This window comes from Myxocyprinus asiaticus, chromosome 20 (genome assembly GCF_019703515.2).
Source record: "Myxocyprinus asiaticus isolate MX2 ecotype Aquarium Trade chromosome 20, UBuf_Myxa_2, whole genome shotgun sequence".
NCBI classification, from domain to species: domain Eukaryota; kingdom Metazoa; phylum Chordata; class Actinopteri; order Cypriniformes; family Catostomidae; genus Myxocyprinus; species Myxocyprinus asiaticus.
The window spans coordinates 38,176,074-38,198,429 of record NC_059363.1 but is presented as its reverse complement, the minus strand read 5'-3'; the positions used below and the strand labels follow the sequence as shown (position 1 = coordinate 38,198,429).

The following is a 22,356-nucleotide window of genomic DNA, read 5'->3' as shown; positions in this document are numbered from 1 at the left end:
ATAGAAATGGAGTCTAAAGCATACAATGTAGAGTAAAATTCCCTGAATCTATTACTGATTGCCCTGTCTTAGATTGTTATCTCCCCACTTTCTAGACGAACCCCACTTATAATTTGTTTAGCTCAGATCCCGTGTAACTGATTGGCCAGTAACCTTCATGCTTTCTTGCCATTTTCATAAAAATCACTTCTAGTTCTTCTCAGAAGGTACTCTATTTTGTTGGTTGAAAGCAGATTGTACTCTGTTTGAAGTTTCAGATGTCCCTTGTGCAGATCTGGTGTAGGAGACCTAGCATATTGCTTGTCTAATCGAGAGATCTCATTCGCTAGGAAGGTTTGCTTTTCTTTAGAATGTTTTCTTTTATTGGCGGCACAGGAGATAATTTGGTCCCTTAAATATGCCTTAAGAGCCTCCCACACTGTTGAGTCTGAAACATCTGGCGATTTATTGATGCTTTAAAAGAGGGGAATCAATCCGAGAATAAGTGTGGTTTACACTTGAAAAGAATATTCTCTATTCGTAGGATGTAAAAAACGCCACACATCTGATATACCATATTCAGAAAAAAAGCTTTTAAGATTCCTATCCTACCCCTATATTAAGCTGCTTGAGATGAGAGAGACCCCTGTTTCTCTTCACTGGATGGTTTAAGCCCTTAACGTTCCAACTCACAAATCTTAAGTCACTACCCATTAGTATCAATGTCAAAGCTCTATGTGTGAATTAGGAGATCTGGATTCACCCCTCCAACCTAAGATGCAGTATAAACTGTACGCTCATAAAGTCAGGCCATATGTGTAACTCCAATGGGAAAAAAGGCGACATATAAGCATAAAAAAACAGAGTCAGCTGAATGTGCCCCAGAGAACATCCCCAACAACCCTCCCATCAGGTAAACCCAAACCCCAATAAGCACTCTACCCCCCCATCACAAAGCCTCTTAGAACTTTAACAAAATCTATACACTTCCCTACTTCCACCTTACCTCATTCAATACTTAATCCCTAAAACCAAAATAAGAACCCCCATATTAAAAGAAAATAAGGTGGACAGCAATAATGTGGCAATCAGAAGGATTTAAGATGAACAGTTCAATAGCATAGCAATAATATGTTCATAAGTTATAAGTTGCATATTAAGACCTAAAAAAAAGTTATTCAGTACAAGAAATACTAAAACCAGCACAAAACAAATTAAAAAAATAATAAGTTATTAAAGGAGGTTATGAACATATGGCGATGCTCACATAAAAGAACATATGGTGCAGCCAGTTGGCCTGATCTCACAGTCTTTTGTAAACAAAGTCCAAGCGCTACCTCTTTGAACCAGACATAGTATACAAAACATTGTCAACTATAAATATTACCAAATGTATGAGCAAATACACACGGCTGACAACAAAGGAACAGAAAATTGTTTATCGGCATCCAAATGTCCTCGATCATATAACGAAGCAACCCCATAACCTGAATAATGTCAGAGGCAACCAGGAATTTTCACTGGCAATCGTTACCTGTTATTGGATACTGCGGTGGGTTGTCAGAAATTTCTTCGCATCATCCACAGATGAAAACAGCTCTCTTTTCAACTCCTCCCCTGACTGCAACAGGTAAATCTCAGAGATTAATAAATTGAGGTGCAGTTCAATTTGAACAAACCTATTGTCATTTTTATCATGTTTATTCGTTCTGTTCCATCATTGGTTGTCTTGTTAGCTTGATTCCCTAGTCTGTGTATACACGCCTTGTGTTCTGTTAGTCTGTGTCAGTTGTTAATGTTGTTAACATAGTTAAGTTGTGTGTAGGTTCTGATGAGTTCTAGTTTTAATGTTTGGATTACCCTGTTCCTGTAGAACTTGTTCTTGGATTTGATCTTGAATTTATGTTTGTATTTTCTGTGGACTTTAATAAAACTTCACTTGGGTTCATACAAATCCATGCCGTGAGCCTGCCTTTACTTTACAATAACTCATTTTCTTGTCTTGATTGTTTTGTAAACTTGTCAAGTAGTAGTTCTTCTCATCTGTCATAGGCAAAAGGGGGACCAGCTCAAAGGTGTGTTGAGCCACCTATTGTACATTAATTGCTATGGTAAACAAAGTCATCTGCTCCAGAGTGACTGTTCAAATGCTTTCCATGATTAATTGCCAGTGAGTTGGCACAAGAAACAAAATAAAATGTAATCCAGTCAGATTTTTGTTGTTCCTCAAAGCGAATTACACAGTCTTTTCTGTCATCTTATATCAAGCTGTGATAGCAGCAGAAGAAAAAAAGCTGTCTTCATAATGTTATAACAGCATCTTTTTACAGCATGCATCCATTAAACTTAATTTCTGTATTTTCCCCTCAATTGTATGTTACAATCCCTTCTTTTGATTGAAGTTTAGTGTTGTTGTTGTCCTCTGTCTTCGAGCCTGTGACCTGGAAACCGATCAATGTCCACCATCATTAAGGACGTATCAATTCTCTGGCTGTGTCTTGTTTCGAAGGTTGCGTGCTAGGTAGGATGCGTCCTTTGAAGGCTGCAGTATACCGAGTATCCTCCTTTAAACAAGCCTCGTTTAAACGAGACGACCTTCGTAGGACAAATGGAAATGGAATGGAACATGGTTGCTATGACAGCACATCACACTTTAACAAGCGCGAGCGCTTTGAGTGAGAAGGGAACAAAGTCCCTCTGTAAGGGAATGCAGGAAGTACATTTTAGGAGAGTTATAATGATGTAAAGAGAGAAGAAAATAGATTTTACAGGTGTACTTTTAGTCTAATACTTTACTTTAATTATATATTAATATAATTATACATATTATATAGTCTGCACCCATCTACTGAGGTACTTCAACATTCCTTGCATTTGAACATCATATTTATGGGCAAATTGGCATCATTTTTTTTAGACATTTCTGTTGAAGCAAAGAATTGTGGGTTATGAGTGCCCACGAACACTGAAAAAAGTTAAACGACCGTGTCATTTATTTAAAGTGCATTTTTATACTGGTCTAATCGAAAATCGTGTTTTCCGGTTTAAACCGGTTTTGTTCAGTTTGACCAAAAGCAAATAACATTCCCCTTAGAAAAACGTAAAAGAAACAATTTTGGTTAAATAGTATTTTCGCTTGACACCAGAGGTTTTCGTGTCACGTGACCATATGACGTTGCATCAGGTCGCTCCATGTCGAGTTTTTCTGTCGGCCATTATCTCGCTTCGAAAGAGAAGACCGTCTGGTGTACAAGAAAACTCTTTTAAACAAGGTAAGAATTTGAAATTGTGTTGTTTTAAGGGAAGTGTGTGTTTTCCATGCACATTTAGGGTTAGTGGCAGCATGGACAACTAGTTTACAGACTGTCTTTGTAAAGTAGTTGTTGCACGCCATAGACTTAAGGTTAACCGCTAAGCTAACCCAATACAAAGGACGATGCTTTCGTTGCCTCCATTTGACAATGCGCATTGCACAACCTCCGTTCGTTTGTTATGTGGAAACTGCATAGGCGCTGTACAGGAAACAGAAATTATTAGTTCAACTCTTTTGGTCCGAGTCATTCATTCTTTTGTCACGTGACAGAAGAATGAACGACTCGGACAAGAAGATTCCAGAGGTGAACTAATCTTTCTGTTTCTCATAATTTGTCCTTGGCTGCATTATAATTTTTTCCTTATTGGGGGGGGGGGGGGGTTGGCTATTGAAAATGTAACATTTTAATTTAATTCTGTAAAGTCAGTAAAATGATCCAATCTTCCCATCACTAATTGGTAGTATGATAAGGCTCCTTTTTCTATAGTGCTTGAATAAACTAGGAGAGGGCATGTCCTGCTCTGTGTCTGGGCATGTTTTTGCCGAGGGTGAGGCTAGGCTCCCCCGACCCACTCATTTTGTAATATAAATATTGTGAACTCATATGAATACTACTTTCATTCTTTTATGCATAATTTTTATGATTACGTACTAGACAATGAGTACTGACTGAAGAGGAACAATTCATATTTCATTCATCTGTCAGTATAATGCATTATAGTACAGTACCATCAGTATGCCTAAGGTCTAGTTAATAAATAAGTCTGCAGTGACAATTATGCAAACTGTCCTAACATAAAACTAAATGTGAAATCTCTCCTTTCCTTTTGTGTTAACAGGTTTGCTGTTGTTTCCTGAAAAGGTCGCAATTTTAAACATTTTGCTAAAGTTGGTAAGTCCCAAAATGAACAACTTTGAACATTATTTGCATGAATGTTTAAATACAAAATAGAAATGCAGCACTTTAGAGAACAGCTTTGAACTTACCACAGATGTATACCTACTAATATAATATGTAAATGTGAGTTCAGCAATTTCAGTTGAATTTGTAATGTAGTGGAAATTACATGACAGTATGAAAATGTAACTGCACCTTCACTTCACATTAGTATTTTTATATTTATTTTTCAAGAATTGTAAACACAAATCAAAACAAACATAAAGTTACCCACCCAATGTAATCAGACAATAACAATAAATAAAATGGTAAGTCATTTCATGTAGTTTTAAATATCCTTAAAAATCGATCTAAAATATTAACGTTAAAAGAGAATGATTGCTGTTATCTTGCAAAGAAAGTAATCACTATGTTTTTTGTGTCTCATACAGTATAAACCTATTTACCTATTTCAGCTTTTGAATCATTGCAGAGTATGCAGATTTTCAGCATGGCTTGATCAATTCAAAAGATTTATGGAAACAAATAATGATACCTCTAGAAAGAGTTACAAGTTTAAATACTCTATGAACTAGTAAAATGAAATTAATATCTAGTTGCTTTTAAAAGCATTGCTTTTCTGCTGAAGAAGTAACTGAATTTTGTTCACTGTACATTTTTTTAATGTTCTATAATTTCCTAAAATGCAAAAAATAAAATAATAACAATAACTGACAACAAACTTAACTGTTTCTATCAATTAAATGCAAATGCACCATGCTGCATTTTGTAAATTGTATTAAGTGGCAAATGGGTACGGTGTTTTTTTTTTTTCTTCCTAGTCTTCCGATGAATGTGGAAATGCAAAGACTGTGGTACTTCTGTTTCACGAAGTTCTGAGCTTCTTAAACATTATAAGCTTGAACACAGACATTATGGACGACACCATTCTTATCCATGCATCTATTTCATCTGTCCATGTACCTGCAAGACTTGGAATGCACTTTTGAGCCACTTGTCAAGATGTCATCAGCCATCCTCACAAACTGAACTGACCACATTTAAATGTCTCTTATGCAGTTGCAATCAATGTTCAAATTTAAAAGACTATTTTCAACATATAGCACAGCATCTGCAAAACAGCGAAACAGTTGTTTGTGTGTTTCAGGGGTGTTCATACAAAACAAATATTTATGGTTCGTTTCGAACTCACAGAAGCAGAAATCATACGGATTGTTCAGTAAATGACTTAAAGCCTGGAATACTTGAGAAACAGGGGTCAAGCTTAGATCTTTCTGTTGAAAGTCATTATTCTGACAGTATCCAGATTGATAGTGTTGGTACTGAGCCCTCAGACGATTTAAGTACAGAGGACTTAGGTGATTCTAGTTTTGATGTTCAGGATTTAAATGACTTGCTATGTAATGTTGAGCTCAAAGTTGCCTCTCTCTTACTGAAGCTAGAACATATTTATCTTGTTCCTAGTGTGGCTGTTGATGAACTTTTGCAAGAGTTTGACTATTTAATAAGCACTGCTTCTGTTCCTCTTATCCATCAAACCTTAGCTCAGCACTTACAGAATGGTAACTGTCAAGTAGATGAAACTGTTCTTCAAGAGCTAACATCTACTCTTTGTAAGTCAAATCCAGTTACAGCTTCTTTTGGTGGTCAGGGCCCTCTTTCCACTGCCTGGAAGTGAAAGACCTACTACAAAAAAACATTTTAATATTGTAGAATCTACAGAATTTGTGCTTGACTCCCAAAACAGAAAATCCTTTCAATACATCTCTATACTAAAATCTTTACAGCAGATCCTAAATTGTAGAACTTTTTTGGATGAAGCAATCAATTTGAAATCTCCCCATCAAATTCAGTCTGATACAATTCAGTATAAATCCTTTTATGATGGTATTAATTACAAAGAAAGTTTGCAGTTGTCAAAGGAGTGTGCTATTTCACTTATTTTGTATATAGATGATTTTTAAATCTTTAATCCCCTTGGCACCTCCAGAAAAAAACATAAATTCTGTGGAATACATTGGGCATTGGGGAACTTACCTGCTAGCACTCATCGCTGTCCAATATATATTTAGCTGCACTGATTCATAGTGAGGATGTTAAGTGCTATGGTTATGACAGTGTATTGAAGCCCTTAGTAGATGATCTCATTATATTAGAACAACAAGGACTGTTTATTGCCAAGTTTGGGAAAACTGTGAAAGGATTTGTTCATTGTGTAGTAGCACACAATCTCGGGGCCCACAATATAGCAGGTTTCATGGAAAGTTTTTCAGGTAAATATATTTGCAGATTTTGTACAGCAGTAAATGAAGACATTCAAACAAAAGAAGTCAAGTCAGGAGCATTTTGTCTAAGAAGAAAGGACATTCATACTTCTCATCTGAAAGCTATTGAAGAAAATTCATTGGCTTGTCATTTTGGTGTAAAAAGGAAGTGTGTGCTGTCAGAAAATCTGTCATATTTCAGTGTGATGCAGAGTTTTCCCCCAGATATAGTTCATGACCTTTTTGAAGGAGTTATCCCTGTTGAGATTGCTCTTTGTCTTACTATGTTGATTTCTAAAAAAATATTTTACATTAGCCAATTTGAATGAAGCAATAACAACATTTCCATTTAAATGGACTGATAAGACAAATCGTCACCATCTTGTGCCCCTCACCTATTCAAGAGAGAATTGGAGCCTGTTGAGATTTCTTCTTCTCTTGATTGGAACCAGAATTCCTTTAAATGAACCAGCGTGGAAAGTGCTCTGTGAATTAAAGGTCATTGTAGAACTTTGTTGCACCTTTTCACACTGAGGACTCTATTTCTTATCTTGACTTCAAGATATCTGAACACAGGACAGTATTCCAAGAGGTTTTCCCCCATGCAAGAATTCGTCACAAACATCATTACTTGGAGCATTATTCACGGTTGATACGCCAGTTTGGCCCCCTTGTTGCACTATGGACTATGAGATTCAAAGCAAAACAGCTTCTTCAAAAGAGTAATCTGTCATACAAACTAATACAAAAATGTACTGTATTCATTAGCTCAAAGGTACCAGTTTCAGACTGCAAATAATCTGCACTTGTGTAGATTTTCTAAGCCATCTTTGGAGGTTACTGATGTGTCAATGCTTCCACTAGATGTTATTAAAGAGGATATTGCACTGGCAGTGAAACAGAAACACCCACATATGGACACTGTGAACCTTGCAAAAATGTATCCTACAATGGCTTCAACTACTGGACTGGAATGGTGGGAGCCCATGGTTCGCTGGCTGGACTTCCAGAGTTTTGTGAAATAGATCATATGATTGTTCTACAAGAGACACTATTTTTCATTGTCAAAAAACTGGATACCTGGTACCTGGAATATTATTGAGCTTATGACTTGGTCATATCTACTGCTAGAGAACTAAGGCTTGTTGGGGCACATGAACTGACAGATCCCTACCCTCTGAATCACTACATGTATGGTGGATGGCACCTCATCCCTCTGAAGAGATTCATACCTGCATAAGGTTGTATATGTATGGGTGTGGTGTTGAAAATGTTGAAGAAATTTAATTTTTTGAACTTGCTTTCTTTTATCAGTGTCTATTTAATTGCCAGACAATGCACCCTCTTTTCTAAGAATGTCCCCTTAACCTTTAATCACTCCTGATCTAATTAATTTCTGATAAAATAGGCAGTTTTTTATAGTATGTTATACAGCTGTGCAACCGACTAACAACATGTATTTAATAGCTGAATAGCTTTGTAATTAGAAATATAGTGTGCATTTGAGATGTCCTTAAATGGTTTCCTATAAAATAGTGTATAAATTAAATAGTGTCCTGTGTATAATATTAAGACAATTGTTAGTTGGGATCGGTTATTATGGGAAAGTTTCAGTGTGATTCAGACAACCAGTTAACTATAAACAAACAGCTTAGGATAAGAGTACACCTTCTAAATACCAGAAAAGTAAATGAAAAATACCTTTTGCACTTTTATGAATTAATACTTTTGCATGTGAAATCAATTCTTGCATGCCTGTATGTATACTGAACAAGAGTTCTTGGTGGCAATTATTCCTTCTATCTATACAGGCATATCACTTATGAAAGAGAACTCAGACTCTGCTAAACCTAACATAAGGCCTTAGCAGTTTGACAAATCTTGGGAATGTCCTAAAGTAATATTTGGTATAAAATGTCTTTTTCACCAGAATTCTGAAAAGGGATAATTGTGAATCAATTAATTTGTTAATGTGAAAAACATGCAAGTTATGGCCAATTTTGTACTACAACTAATACTACTGTTTTAATTCTAGCTTTTACTAGATCCTTTTGGATGGGCTGACATGGCAGTGAAAAGGCCAGCCAAGTTGCGAGTTATTCTGAATCCTGATGACACCAGGAAGCTAATTCTGCCTGATGGAATTCCAGAGACAATGGAACAGTTTATGGATGAAGTCAGAAAGGTGTGTGGGTTAAATGGAAAATTAAGACTGCAGTACCAAGACAGAGACTTTGGAGATGCACTAGTAAACTTGACATCTACTGCAGAACTTGATGATTTGGCAACTGTCAAGGTCATCCCAATAACTAATGATTGCAGCCCAGGATTTAATCTCACTGTCTGAGATGATTTTGTGTCTACTCAGTCGGATGACACAGAGCTCCTGTCTACACCCTCCAGCACTGTCTCTACAAGAACTCAGATGTGGCCAAGAGAGTTTCCGGTACCAACTTTCTCCTATGACACTGAACTGCAGTTAAAAAAGAGAAATGCGGTGTATAGGTCAAACATGACAAGGCTGACACCGAGTTCAAAAACAAAGTCAGATATTCTGGAAAAGATAGCTGAAGAGATATTCAAGTACAAAGCTACCAACAGATGCTGACTACAGTGATGTTGCCGAAGCACTAATCAAGAAGCATCCATGCATCTCTGAATCTGGTGGAAGCAGCGGCTGAAAACAAAAATGGGCAACTACCGAAAGGGCATTGACTGTTCTGAATTGCTTGCAAATTCATTTAAGTCTAAAGCTCCAGAGGATGCATTGCCAGCAAAAAAAGTAAAGAGACCTAGGAGAGGAGAGGCCAACCACATACCCGAGATTTCAACTGGGAGAGACCACAGACAAATTGGAAAATGCGAGACAGTCACTTTTATGTGAAGTGAAGAAGCGAAACAATCGTGCAGTGATAAAGGACAAAATGACCATGACTTTTTCACTGCGAAGACAGGAAATTGTGGAAAAGGAATCAGGAGTGGAAGAGTTGAAAGAGAGATGGCCTGCATTGTTCACAATGGATGAGGTAAGTAACTTTTTTAATCAATGGCACTAGGTCAGAGGTGGCCTCTAAAGTATAATATTATTCCCTATCATAAGAAACCTGCTAAGAAATTAAGCCAAACCAATTAAGAATGCATGTTTTGGCCCATGATGTCAAAAATAAGATCTTACCACACAGTCGTAATGTAACATGTAAGGTAATCAAATTTGCATGTGCTATTTTGTTTTTTATAGATCAATGCTGAATTTCTGAGAATTACAACCATTCCACTTCAACCACGATTCCTGGCTTCTTTAGACAAGCACCACAGCAAGCTGATTGAGATAATCAGAAACAAGGGAGGAGTTGTCAGAGAGAAGACCCAGAATATACTAAAAGTTCTTGATCAGATACTGTATGTACTACTTGCTCAATACATCAGAATTAGCCTTATATCACATAAATAGTAATACTATTCATTTTGTCAACACATTTGATTGTGAAGTTAGATTGCACATTGGAAGATGTACTAAGTTTATCTTCTGAGCTTGACAGGCCTTTTAACTGGTTTGCCCAAAGCATTTGTAAATCACATTTACTGTAACTCCAAGTGCCCATTTGTGTATTGTGTAGCGTTTGCATCTTCAGTCAAGCTGCAAAATTGAACAGCATAATTTTGCATTATGTGTGTGTTTGCGCTTTCACCTAGAGCCTCGAGGTGAATCTAAAAAGAGAGTGTCTGCTGAAGTGCCTCATTGTGTACCTTGGAGAAAACGCGGACAGACTTATCAAGGAGTATCTGGTAAGTAGTTTTGCATTAATTACTTAAAATTTAGACAAGATAAAACATTGAATATTTCAACTTTAAAGCCCATATACATGGTCTCAGGTCCTACAAAACACTCAGGCTTATCATATATTTGCATATTTGCCTATGCCTATAATTATTGTTAAGTTCTCTGTCCCCCAGTGGTCATTAATCTACACAGTTTTTTTTTTATTTAATATGTCTAATACACAGACTAAGTTTTCTGTGCTGGTTTATATTTTGTAAAACACTGTATAGTGTGGCTATACTGTATGTGACTGGAACATATCAAGATTACAGTGTGAAATATTTGCCACTTCAGAGCAGCAGCAGTGCAGATGGAGCAGTGAAAACCTGGACATAAAATGGATATTATATCCAAATATTGCATTGTGGAAAGTGTCAGTCTGTGGCCAGATTATGAAATTAATGAAAAGATAAAAACACAACGCAGTTTTATCTTTTAACATTATAGTGACTCTTAAATGAAGTAAATGTATACTACTGTATTGTACTATTTAATATTTTTTGTCACAGCAGATGTCAAAGGTTTTTGGAGGATAGCTATTATTAATACTTGTACCAATGCTTTATTTGCGATAAAGTCAAATGTTTGCTATGAGAAAAATACTTGGAGGAGCCTTCGTTAACTCTGCTGGACTTTGCAAGTCATTACATTTTTGCATCACTAGAACCCCAATTTAAGTTTTTTATTGAGATTTGATTGGGAGAATTGTGTAGATAATTATTTTTTATATTGGTACATCAGACACTCGTTTCAACAGAATAACTTTTTAATAAATGTCTTGTCTTTTATCAGGTTGCTAAAACAGAGCTTGAGAGGTGTACAATGGCAGTGTTTGTCATCAGGGAGGAGGAGGATCCTCTCCAGCCACCACATGAAATTGGGATTGTTATTGAAGGTGTAGAAGTCCTTAATGAGTTACCATCAGTTGCACATGCATTTGCTATGTTATTTGGCCTCATCTATGCTCTTAACTTGAGCTATCCAAGTGAGCTTAAATACACTTTTGATGCGCTGCAGAAAATATTCATGGAGATAGAACCAAAGAAAATGACACGCAGAGTGTGCAGTCTGAGTGTCAAGCTCTAAATATTGGATTAATCAACAGAAGACATTTGGAAACAGCATGTTTTTTGTTCTGTTTTATAGCTTGTATTCAAATTCATTCTGGTCATTTTTTCAAAGGATAGCCAAGTTTGAATAATGTTAGAAACTCTATTTTTACACTTATTTATGGATATTACATTACATATATCAAGTTATAAAGGAGAGATGTAGACCAGTTTTACATGTCAAGATTTATGTGGTTAAGGTTGCAGAATGTTTAAAACATATCGAAGAGACCACAATTTACTTAATTTTATACTTGGTATGTTTTTTTTTTTCCCCTTCAACAAGTGTTAATGAGTAAAAAACATACTGGATAGCTTTACTGGCTGCAAAAATTATTGTGGGTTTTATTTATTTTGTTGGTGTTTTTTGTTGTTGAACATAACAGAAAAGGTGATGCATATTTTAAAAAGACATTACGATAAATATTAAGGTCTTTTGAAGAGAATATTCCTGTCTTTATTAATAGTAAGTAAACTATATTAAGCATTGACTAACAAAATGTGTTTATTTTTATCTTAAGTGAAAAATCTACTTTTTATATTATAGCTACTATAGCTTTTGTTTATGGTGAAATTTAAGTTGTTCAAAAGCAAAAATAAATAAATAAATAAATATTTATAATATATAATTATACTGACCTACATTAAGTAACATTTTGGCTTGTGTCTAAAGAAAATATATTAAGTTTTATAAATTATAGTTTTTACATAATCAGAAATTTAACTTGAGATAAGTTAATAAAATTGCCTGTAACAAAATGAGAGTTTTTTATAATAAGTTTATTCAAGAAAAGTAAAAACTATACTTAGATGTAATTGTAAATATTAGGTTATTCCAAAATGAAAAAAAAATTAAGTTGTAACAAAGTAAAAAAATGGTGTACAGTTTTTATAATAAATAATCTTTTTACTTTGTATGAATGTACATTTTTGTCTTAGGGAAAATAAATATTTTTATTAATATTAAATCAAAATTTGAGGCTTAAACCAAATCATAAATATAATATGAGAAAAACTAAAACATTTGGGTGTAACAAATTAGAGTAATTTTTTTAAGTTGGTCCAAAGTATAATTTTTTTCAGTGAAGGATACACCTCATACACCCATTCCCATGAAAGAAGGTCACATTCGAAGGCTGCATTTGAAGTGTCCTACTCGCTTTTCTGAAACGAGACAGCCTCGATGAAGTATGCGGCCGACAAATGCGACCTCCGGAGGACGCAGCCTTCCAAACGAGACATAGCCTCTAAATGCACTCTGAGGAGGTGAGGACTGAGTATGGAGGAAGCTTGCCAAGGACACTTGAGCGAGGAAGCACAGGTGCATATGCGGAACACTTTTTTGACAAAGCACCTGACTCGCATATAAATTCTCCTCCCCTTTCACATCTGGTACAATAGTTCCCTATCTGTCACTCACTTGACGATTGGTTCCTAGGCTCTCGGCGCTGCTCACAGCCACGCCCCGCCCCAGTTCCTTTCTTCCCGGAAGTGCATGAGGAGCTGACAAGGTCGTGGGAGGCACCTTTTACTGCCTGGTCCCGATCTTTCAGCTCCCCCACCTTCACTACCCTCGATGGCGGGGCGGCCAAGGGCTATTCGGTGATCCCCCCGGTGGATAAGGACCTCGCAGTGCACCTATGCCCGCAGAGCGCCGCCAACTGGCACGGGCGCCCAAAGCTCCCGTCCAAGGCCTGTAGGTTTACGTCATTCCTGACGGCTAATGCCTATGGTGCTGCTGGGCAAGCCGCCTCCACCCTGCACGCCATGGCTCTCCTGCAAGTCCACCAAGCCAAGGCGCTAAAGGAACTGCACGAGGGTAGTTCCGCCCTGGGATTGATGCAGGAGCTGCACTCGGCGACCGACCTCGCCCTCCGGGCAGGCGATGTCCACCTTGGTGGTCCAGGAGTGCCACCTTTGGCTCAACCTTGAGATGGGAGAAGCCGACAAGGCCATTTCCCAGGTTGGTCTGTTTGGCGACACCATCGAGGACTTTTCCCAGCAGTTCTCGGTGTTGAAGCAGCAGACGGAGGCTATCCGGCACATCCTGCCCCGGCATGGCTCAAGATCCCACAATGTCTGCTCGTCGACAAGGGCGTCCCCCTGCGCTGACTGCACTGGCTCTGCCACAGCCTGCCCCCACTGCCCGGCCCCAGCGTGGAGCCCACCGCAGGAAGCAGACACCACCCGTCTCACGGCCGGCCACCAAGAACCCACGAAAGGCTTCGAAGCGCCCCTGAGATGGGTGACCCAGGGACAACGAAACCCACTGCTCTGGAGCTGGTAAGCAGACCACTCAATCCCCCAGTGGAGGGCCGGGAAGAGAATCTTTTGTTACCTTTTCATTTAATTTCACCACATGCCCAAGTGGCTGCAGTACCCAAGAGTTCAGCAAAAGAGCGGTTTCCTTGTTTCCTGGGTCACATACCCAGTGCGCACGGCCACGACCATTCCATTTTGGCAGGTTTGGCGCTCCAGCGGCGGTCTCCCCGCCCCTGCGCGCCCAGCTGTGGCACATGTGATGTGACAGTCTCCACGGGTCACGAGGACAGGCCTCTTCCTCCCCCATCCCAGGCTGTTCTGGGGGTGGTCACAAGGAGCCAGGTAAGTGCTTTGATGTCCCTGAGCTCAGAATGGCCACGACACGGCATGGCACCTCAGGCTCCACCCCGCCGTGAGGCCCCACCCGCCTGTACATCCGACGAGATTGTCCCCTTGGTCCCCCTCACCCGGAGCATGGACGCGTGGCTTGCGCTTTCCAACCTGTCACGATGGCTGGTCCGGACCGTCCATCTCGGCTTTGCAATTCAGTTCCCAGATGCATCTGCCCAGGTTCAGCGGCATCCACTTCACCTTGGTGTAGGGCGAGAATGCCGCTAGCTTGCGTGCGGAAATCACTAATCGGAGGGGTGCGATAGAGCCTGTCCCTCCGGCCGAGATGAAGAAGGAGTTTTACAGCCCCTACTTCATTGTACCAAAGAAAGGTGGTGGGTTGCAGTCAATCTTGGACCTGCGAGTACTGAACCGGGCTTTACACAGACTCCCGTTCAAGATGCTGATGCAAAAACACATTCTAGCGAGCGTCCGGCATCAAGATTGGTTCGCAGCGGTAGACCTGAAGGACGCGTACTTCCACGTCTCGATTCTGACTCGACACAGACCCTTCCTGCGGTTTGCATTCGAGGGTCGGGCGTATCAGTACAAGGTCCTACCTTTCGGCCTGTCCTTGTCCCCTCGCGTCTTCACGAAGGTCGCAGAGGCAGCCCTTGCCCAGTTAAGGGAAGTGGGCATTCGCATCCTCAACTGTCTCAATGATTGGCTAATCCTAGCTCACTCTCGGGATGTGTTGTGTGCACACAGGGACCTGCTGCTCTCACACCTCAGCCGACTAGGGCTTCGGGTGAACTGGGGAAAGAGCAAGCTCCTCCCGGTTCAGAGCATCTCTTTTCTCGGCTTGGAGTTGGACTCAGTCTCGATGACGGCGCGCCTCACGAACGAGCACGCACAGTCAGTGCTGACCTGTTTGAAGGCATTCAGACAGAAGACAACGGTTCCACTGAAACTGTTTCAGAGGCTCCTGGGGCATATGGCATCCTCAGCGGTGGCCACTTCACTCGGGTTGATGCATATCAGACAGCTTCAGCACTGGCTCCAGACTCGAGTCCTGAGATGGGCATGGTGCCACGGGACGCATTGCGTGGCCATCATGCCGGTCTGTCACCACCTCTTCAGCCCTTGGACCGACCTCACATTTCTTCGGGCAGGCGTTCTCCTAAAGCAGGTCTCCAGGCACGTCGTGGTTACGACAGACGCCTCAAAAATGGGCTGGGGTGCTGTATGCAACGGGCATGCAGCCGCCGGCTCCTGGACGGGCCCGCGGCCACGTTGGCACATCAACTGCCTTGAATTGTTGGCAATTCTGCCCGCTCTGCGGAGGATTCGGCCATTGATCCAGGGCAAGCATGTGTTAGTTCGGACAGACAACATGGTAACGGTGGCATACATCAACCGTCAAGGCAGTTTACGCTCCCATTGTATGTCACAACTCGCCCGCCGTCTCCTCCTCTGGAGTCAGCAGCACCTCAAGTCGCTGCGAGCCACTCACATCCCGGGCAACCTCAACACTGCAGCGGACGTGCTGTCACGATAGGTTACCCTCAGGGGAGAGTGGAGACTCCACCCTCAGGTGGTCCAGCTGATTTGGAGTCGATTCAGGCAGGCACAGGTAGACCTGTTCGCTTCCCAAGAATCCACCCACTGCCCGCTCTGGTACGCCCTGACCGAAGCACCTCTCAGTATAGACGCGCTGACACACAGCTGGCCCCCTGGACTATGCAAATATGCGTTTCCCCCAGTGAGCCTACTTGCACAGACCCTTTGCAAGGTCAGGGAGGACGAGAAGGAGGTCATCCTGGTAGCACCCTACTGGCCCACCCAGACATGGTTCTCGGACATCACACTCCTCGCAACAGCCCCCCTCCCCTGGCGAATTCCCCTGAGGAAGGACCTTCTTTCTCAGGCACGGGGCACCATCTGGCACCCATGACCAGACATCTGGAATATCCATGTCTGGCCCCTGGACGGAATGCGGAAGACTTGACTGGTCTACCACCCGCGGTGGTAGACACAATCACTCAGGCTAGGGCCCCCTCTACATGGTGCCTGTATGCCTTCAAGTGGCATCTGTTCACTAAGTGGAGTTCTTCCCGACACAAAGACCCCCAGAGATGCGCAGTAGGATTGGTGCTTTCCTTCCTGCAGGAGAGGTTGGAAGGGAGGCTGTCACCCTCCACCTTGAAGGTGTATGTAGCCGCTATAGCAGCACACCACGACACAGTGGACGGTAAGTCCTTAGGGAAGCACGACCTGATCATCAGGTTCCTGAGAGGTGCCAGGAGGTTGAATCCCTTCAGACCACGCCTCATTTCCTCAGGGGCCTTTCTGTAGTTCTTCAGAGTCTATGGAGAGCCCCCTTTGAGCCCCTGCAGTCAGCTGAGCTTAAGGCACTCTCTTTAAAGACTGCCCTCCTGACTGCACTCACTTCCATCAAGAGGGTAGAAGACCTGCAAATGTTCTCTGTCAGTGAAACGTGCCTGTAGTTTGGTCCGGGCTACTCTCACATGATTCTGAGACCCTGACCGGGCTATGTGCCCAAGGTTCCCACGACCCCTTTTAGGGATCAGGTGGTGAACCTGCAAGCGCTGCCCCAGGAGGAGGCAGACCCAGCCCTGACGTTGCTGTGTCCAGTGCATGCTTTACGCATCTATTTGGATCACACGCAGAGCTTTAGAGTCTCTGAGCAGCTCTTTGTCTGCCTTGGTGGACAGCGGAAAGGAAGCGCTGTCTCCAAGCAGAGGATCGCCCACTGGGTCATTGACGCCATAACAATGGCATATCATGCCCAGGATGTGCTGCCCCCGGCAGGGCTACGAGCCCATTCTACCAGAAGTGTGGCGGCCTTGACCAGTGGCGCCTCTCTAACATACATTTGCAGATCAGCGGGCTGAGCAACACCCAGCACATTTGCGAGGTTCTACATTCTCCGGGTGGAACTGGTTTTGTCCCGTATAGTGGCAGGCACAAGCAGGTATGTCCGGGACAGCTGGCCAGGTGTATCGCTTGCACATAGCGCCTTTCACCTCCCCTGAGCTGAAGACGTGTGCTGTTGACTCCCAGAAGTGTTCACAAACTGTGTTCCCTGGATGATTTCCTCTGAGCCCTGTGGCAGAGGAGTTTGCGGAGAAACTCGCTGCCAGCTCAGTACATGTGCTAACTAAGCCCTGTACTGGGGTAGGTGCTCCGCATGTGTTGGTTCCCCTTAGGTAACCCCATGCGATGTATATCTTCCACTAATTCGTTTCCCTGCTGGTAAACTGTGTCTTCCTTGGACAGAGGCCTCTCTGCCCCAGTCACCATGTTTGTAGAAACTCCTCCCCCGTAGGGTAGGACCTATCATGGGACTTCTCCACATGACATACTTCCGACAAAGCTCGGCAAGACCATGTGACGTATTTCCACTCAAAATCCCCCCCCCCATCTCTGGGCGGGGCGTGGTCTCCGCAGTGTTTTCCCCTTGGGAGGGACACCCCCCGACGCAGACACTTATGGCTCCCAGTCAGTTAACAAATTCCACTCTTTTTGGGGAGAGGAAAAAAAAGTGAGGATAAGAGGGCACGACTGGGCTAGCCTGTCTCTATCTTTTGGGCAGTTGACTTGTCCCCGAAGGGTCATTCGACACTCATAACAGCGTTGGGGGAGGTTACGTGTCAGCCTGGTGCGCTGGCTATGAGGCACACAGTGGTCTGCCCGTCACACACCACCAGTTCAAGTAACACAGTTCAGCCAGTTGTGGCATTTCATATAGGGACCCCTAGTGTCACTACATCAACACAACGTCGAGTGTGTGACAGATAGGGAACGTCCTGGTTACTTGCGTAACCTCCGTTCCCTGATGGAGGGAACGAGACATTGTGTCCCCCTGCCACAATGCTGGACTACCCGCTGAAATGGCTGGGACCTTGTCTTGGCTCCTCAGCACAAAACCTGAATGAGTGGTTGCATACCAGCTCCTTTTATACCCATATGTTCGGGGGAGTGGTATGCAAATACCACTCACCAATTTTCATAGTTTCGGGCTCCCAAGAGTGACCCCTAGTGTCACTACATCGACACAACATCTCGTTCCCTCCATCAGGGAACTAGGAAAGGAAGCAAGGAAAGGACATTAGGCACTTTAAGAAATGAGAACCACCCCAGCTCTCTACAAATCTTCAAGGCTCCTCTCCCCTATTCAGACTTGTGTTGTTTTTGTTATTGGTCTCTTTTGTTACAATTTAGTTTATGTAATTTCTACTATTACTTTGAATAAATTATAGTTTTTGAGTAGTCTTCCAACATGTAGCCTACCTTATTGTCGTGGCTTACGAGCCGACTGTGAAAATAAATTTGCAGAGTTCCAGGTTCTTCATCAGAAATTATGTCAAGTAATTTGTATTTGTATAGCACTTTTCATAATACACATCGTTTCAAAGAAGCTTCACAGAAAATTATGCTGTAATGTCTGTAATGTCTTAATTGTCATCATTGATTTTTATTGAAAAACGTAACTGAAATTCATGCTTATTAAATAAAATTAACATCAACATCAAACATAACATCAAAAATGTGCAATAAACTTATCACTGCGGGCTATAACTTTGGCACCACTTTGATTTTGCTTAAGAAATTATAGCAGAAATTAAACTAAGCTTTAAAAATTCTATTTTCACTTTACCGTAATTCCAAACATATTTAAATGTAAATACAGAGGATACAGTTTGTGGATTGATGAATTTTCCATATAACAAGCGTAACTGCAATCATGTGATTGATAAAAAGTCTTGCCCGTCCCCCGTGATTTAATTGTCATCCGAACGCATTTTTATCACAGAGGAGCCATGAAAATGTACTTTTACAGATGTCACCCTGAGAAACAATTACCATACAAAAAGGGCTTAAGAGTTTGTATAACTCCAACACAGGTTTCGCTATAAAACATAAATGATTACTTAATGGATTTTGTCTTATAATGCCTATTTTTCCCAGATATGTAGAATGCATATTTACTTATTTAAAAATACTACACAAAAATACTATTTTAAAGAGACTTTAAGAGACACATTTTCAGATAACAATATATATATGGGGTAAATTTGAGAGCATTTTGGGAAATTAAGAAATCTTCCAACATATTTTATACAATTAAAATGTATATATTTAATATAATGAAACTTACATAAATAAAAAAAAAAAAAAAAAAAAAATTGTTGACCAGCATTTGCAGCAATATTCATTAATAACAGAAGTGAATCTTGGCATAGGCAATATAGGCAGTCCCCTAGAGTGGCAGCATGCCCTGGGGTACCCTGATGGGCTGAACCCCTGCATCAGTGTTGTAAGTAAATACTAGCTTAATTACATTATATAATAGCATGACAGTAGTTCAGTTGTTTTCACAAAGTCTAACTTTTTGAGGAACTTACTTTTTCTGATAAGTAATGGTACAATGACAGGTATTATACCAAGGCAGTAATCAAACGTGTTTACCTAAACTGTCCTCTCTCTCTCCTGGGAATGGGAAGGCCATATGCATTTAAACATATCGTTAAGTTAATCGAGTGGTTTGTTCGGACAGTTCATGTAAATTAATTGGTTAAAATTAACAATTCATCAATTCACTTAAGCCCCTGTGCCACAGCCTTCCACAGACATGCCTTTGTGCTCAATGACAGATAAAAGGACCACAGCTAAAAAAAATTGTGAGGTTTTTAAAGGTTTCAAACGGTTTAACTTGACATAGCATCCTAAAAACACAGCACTTATGACTAGAGGCACTACAAACTAGTGAGATACAACACAACCAAAGTGAGACGCTCCAAAAGTGTCCGTCTAACACATGAGTACATAGACCAGCAATCAGAGGTGGAAAGTAACAAATTACAACTACGCTCGTTACAGTACTTGAGCACATTTTTCAAATTTTTCTGCTTTTTAAGTATAAATAAGTAATAGTACTTTTACTTGAATTGATTATTCAAGTATGCGGTGCCCCTGGAGCAGATAGGGTCAAGGGCCTTGCTCAAGGGCCCAACAGTGGCATCTTGGCAGTGCTGGGGCTTGAACCCCTGACCTTCTGATCAGTAACCCAGAGCCTTCACTGCTGAGCCACCACTGCCCCAAAACATACATTAGCAGAGGATGGTTTCGATCCATCGACCTCTGGGTTATGGGCCCAGCACGCTCCCGCTGCGCCACTCTGCTGAAACTCACCCCAGATAGGACTTGAACCCACAATCCCTGGCTTAGGAGGCCAGTGCCTTATCCATTAGGCCACTGGGGCTGTCCACTTCACTCTTTATCCTGGTTAGAGATAATTTTTTCAAAACAGTAATGCATGGAATACCATTCATCTCTCTAAAACAATAGACTTTAGGAGAAAATAGAATTTAAGGAGAAACGTGTTTCTTTTTGCCTATTTTTAAAACCAAAATTTGACTTGCAAGTGTAAAGCAACTTGTAAGAACTCAATACCTCAGCAAATGGGGGAAAAAAGCCCAAATGTATTGTGATTTCCGCATGGTAGCGAAACCATTTTCAATTGTTCTAATAATAAGAAAATATTCTTGAGTACCAAATTAACACTTTAGAATGCTTTTGTAAGGAATAGGTGACACAGTATATGTTTGCCATTATGGGTTAAGAAAATATGGAATAAATACCACTTAACAATTATTTCAAACTGTAATAATAATTTGCAATTAATGGTTTTGGCAGTATTTTTGATCAATTTCATGCATCCTTGGTGAAAGGAAGTATCAATTTGTTTCAAGAACAAAAACGTCTCTGTGTTCTAATAATGGAAGCGTATATACTATATATAATATAATTTTCATAAAGTAACTTGCAACATAATTACTTGAGTAGTTTTTCAGTACTTCTACTTGTACTCAAGTGAATTATTTCTTCAGTAGAAGTACTTTTACTTAAGTAAAAAAATTTATAAAAATCAAAGAAAATCAGTACTCTGTCCACCACTGCCAACAATAAAAACTAGAGCAGAGGGATGCAGGTCAATAATAGGGTTTTGTTCAATCATATTGAAATAAAAACAGGTTTACAACATTTTCACTTTTAAAGAGCACCTGTTATGTTTTTTAAACGTGCCTAATTTTGTTTTAAAGGTCTCATATAATAGATTTACATGCATCCAAGGTCAAAAAACACTTTAATTTGCTCATAATTTAAATTGCAGCATTACCTTATTTTCCCAGTGTCAAAAACGACTCGTTCAATGATCCGTTCTAAAGGATTCATTCTAAACTCCTCCTTTCAGAGAGACTACTCTGCTCTGATTGGTCAGATGTTCCAGTCTGTTGTGATTGGTCTACCACTTAGTGTAGTGTTTGAGGGCAGGTCAAAGCTGTTCACGAGCAGCCAATGGAGGCGGGTTTTTTGTTACCAAAATTATTGTCTAAATGTTTTTCTTGTCTTTTGCCACAATATTATGTAATTTATTTGAATAACCTGAATTATAATATTTATTAGGCCTGTTATATTTATAGTTATGTTAATTATTCTAAATTACCTTTATTTGTGGGCCTTTCTCAGTAAATATTGGTATGATTAATTGCAATTAATTAGATTAATCGGCACATCATTTACTTAATTTGATTAATGGAGCATCTTGCCTAGAGCACCATGTAAGTCAGGACCGCATCTGACTATTAATATCATCTAATTTTTCTGTAAATACTTTGTTGTTAATATAATAACATTTTTATGTGTTTTTGAATAATGTGTATTACAGTGCATCCGGAAAGTATTCACAGCGGTTAACTTTTTCCACATTTTGTTATGTTACAGCCTTATCCCAAAATGGATTAAATTCATTATTTTCCTCAAAATTCTACAAACAATACCCCATAATGACAACGTGAAAGGAGTTTGTTTGAAATCTTTTCAAATTTATTAAAAATAAAAAACGAAAAAAAAAAATCACATGTACATAAGTATTCACAGCCTTTGCCATGACACTCAAAATTGAGCTCAGGTGCATCCTGTTTCCACTGATCATCCTTGAGACGTTTCTACAACTTGATTGGAGTCCACCTGTGGTAAATTCAGTTGATTGGACATGATTTGGAAAGGCACACACCTGTCTATATAAGGTCCCACAGTTAACAGTGCATGTCAGAAGCCATGAAGTCCAAGGAATTGTCTGTAGACCTCTGAGACAGGATTGTATCGAGGCACAGATCTGGTGAAGGGTACTGAAAAATTTCTGCAGCATTGAAGGTCCCAATGAGCACAGTGGCCTCCATCATCCGTAAATGGAAGAAGTTTGGAACCACCAGGACTCTTCCTAGAGCTGGCAACCTGGCCAAACTGTGCGATCGGGGGAGAAGGGCCTTAGTCAGGGAGGTGACCAAGAACCC

At 40.6% G+C, this 22,356-nt stretch overlaps 2 non-coding genes across 2 annotated transcripts; both read right to left on the bottom strand.

The window, feature by feature from the left end:
- Window positions 1-20,110: 20,110 nt before the first annotated feature.
- Window positions 20,111-20,182, bottom strand: trnam-cau (transfer RNA methionine (anticodon CAU)). The gene has a single exon. It is a non-coding gene; the product is annotated as a tRNA-Met (tRNA).
- Window positions 20,183-20,188: 6 nt separating this feature from the next.
- trnar-ccu (transfer RNA arginine (anticodon CCU)) lies at window positions 20,189-20,261 on the bottom strand. Its single transcript has one exon. It is a non-coding gene; the product is annotated as a tRNA-Arg (tRNA).
- Window positions 20,262-22,356: the final 2,095 nt, after the last annotated feature.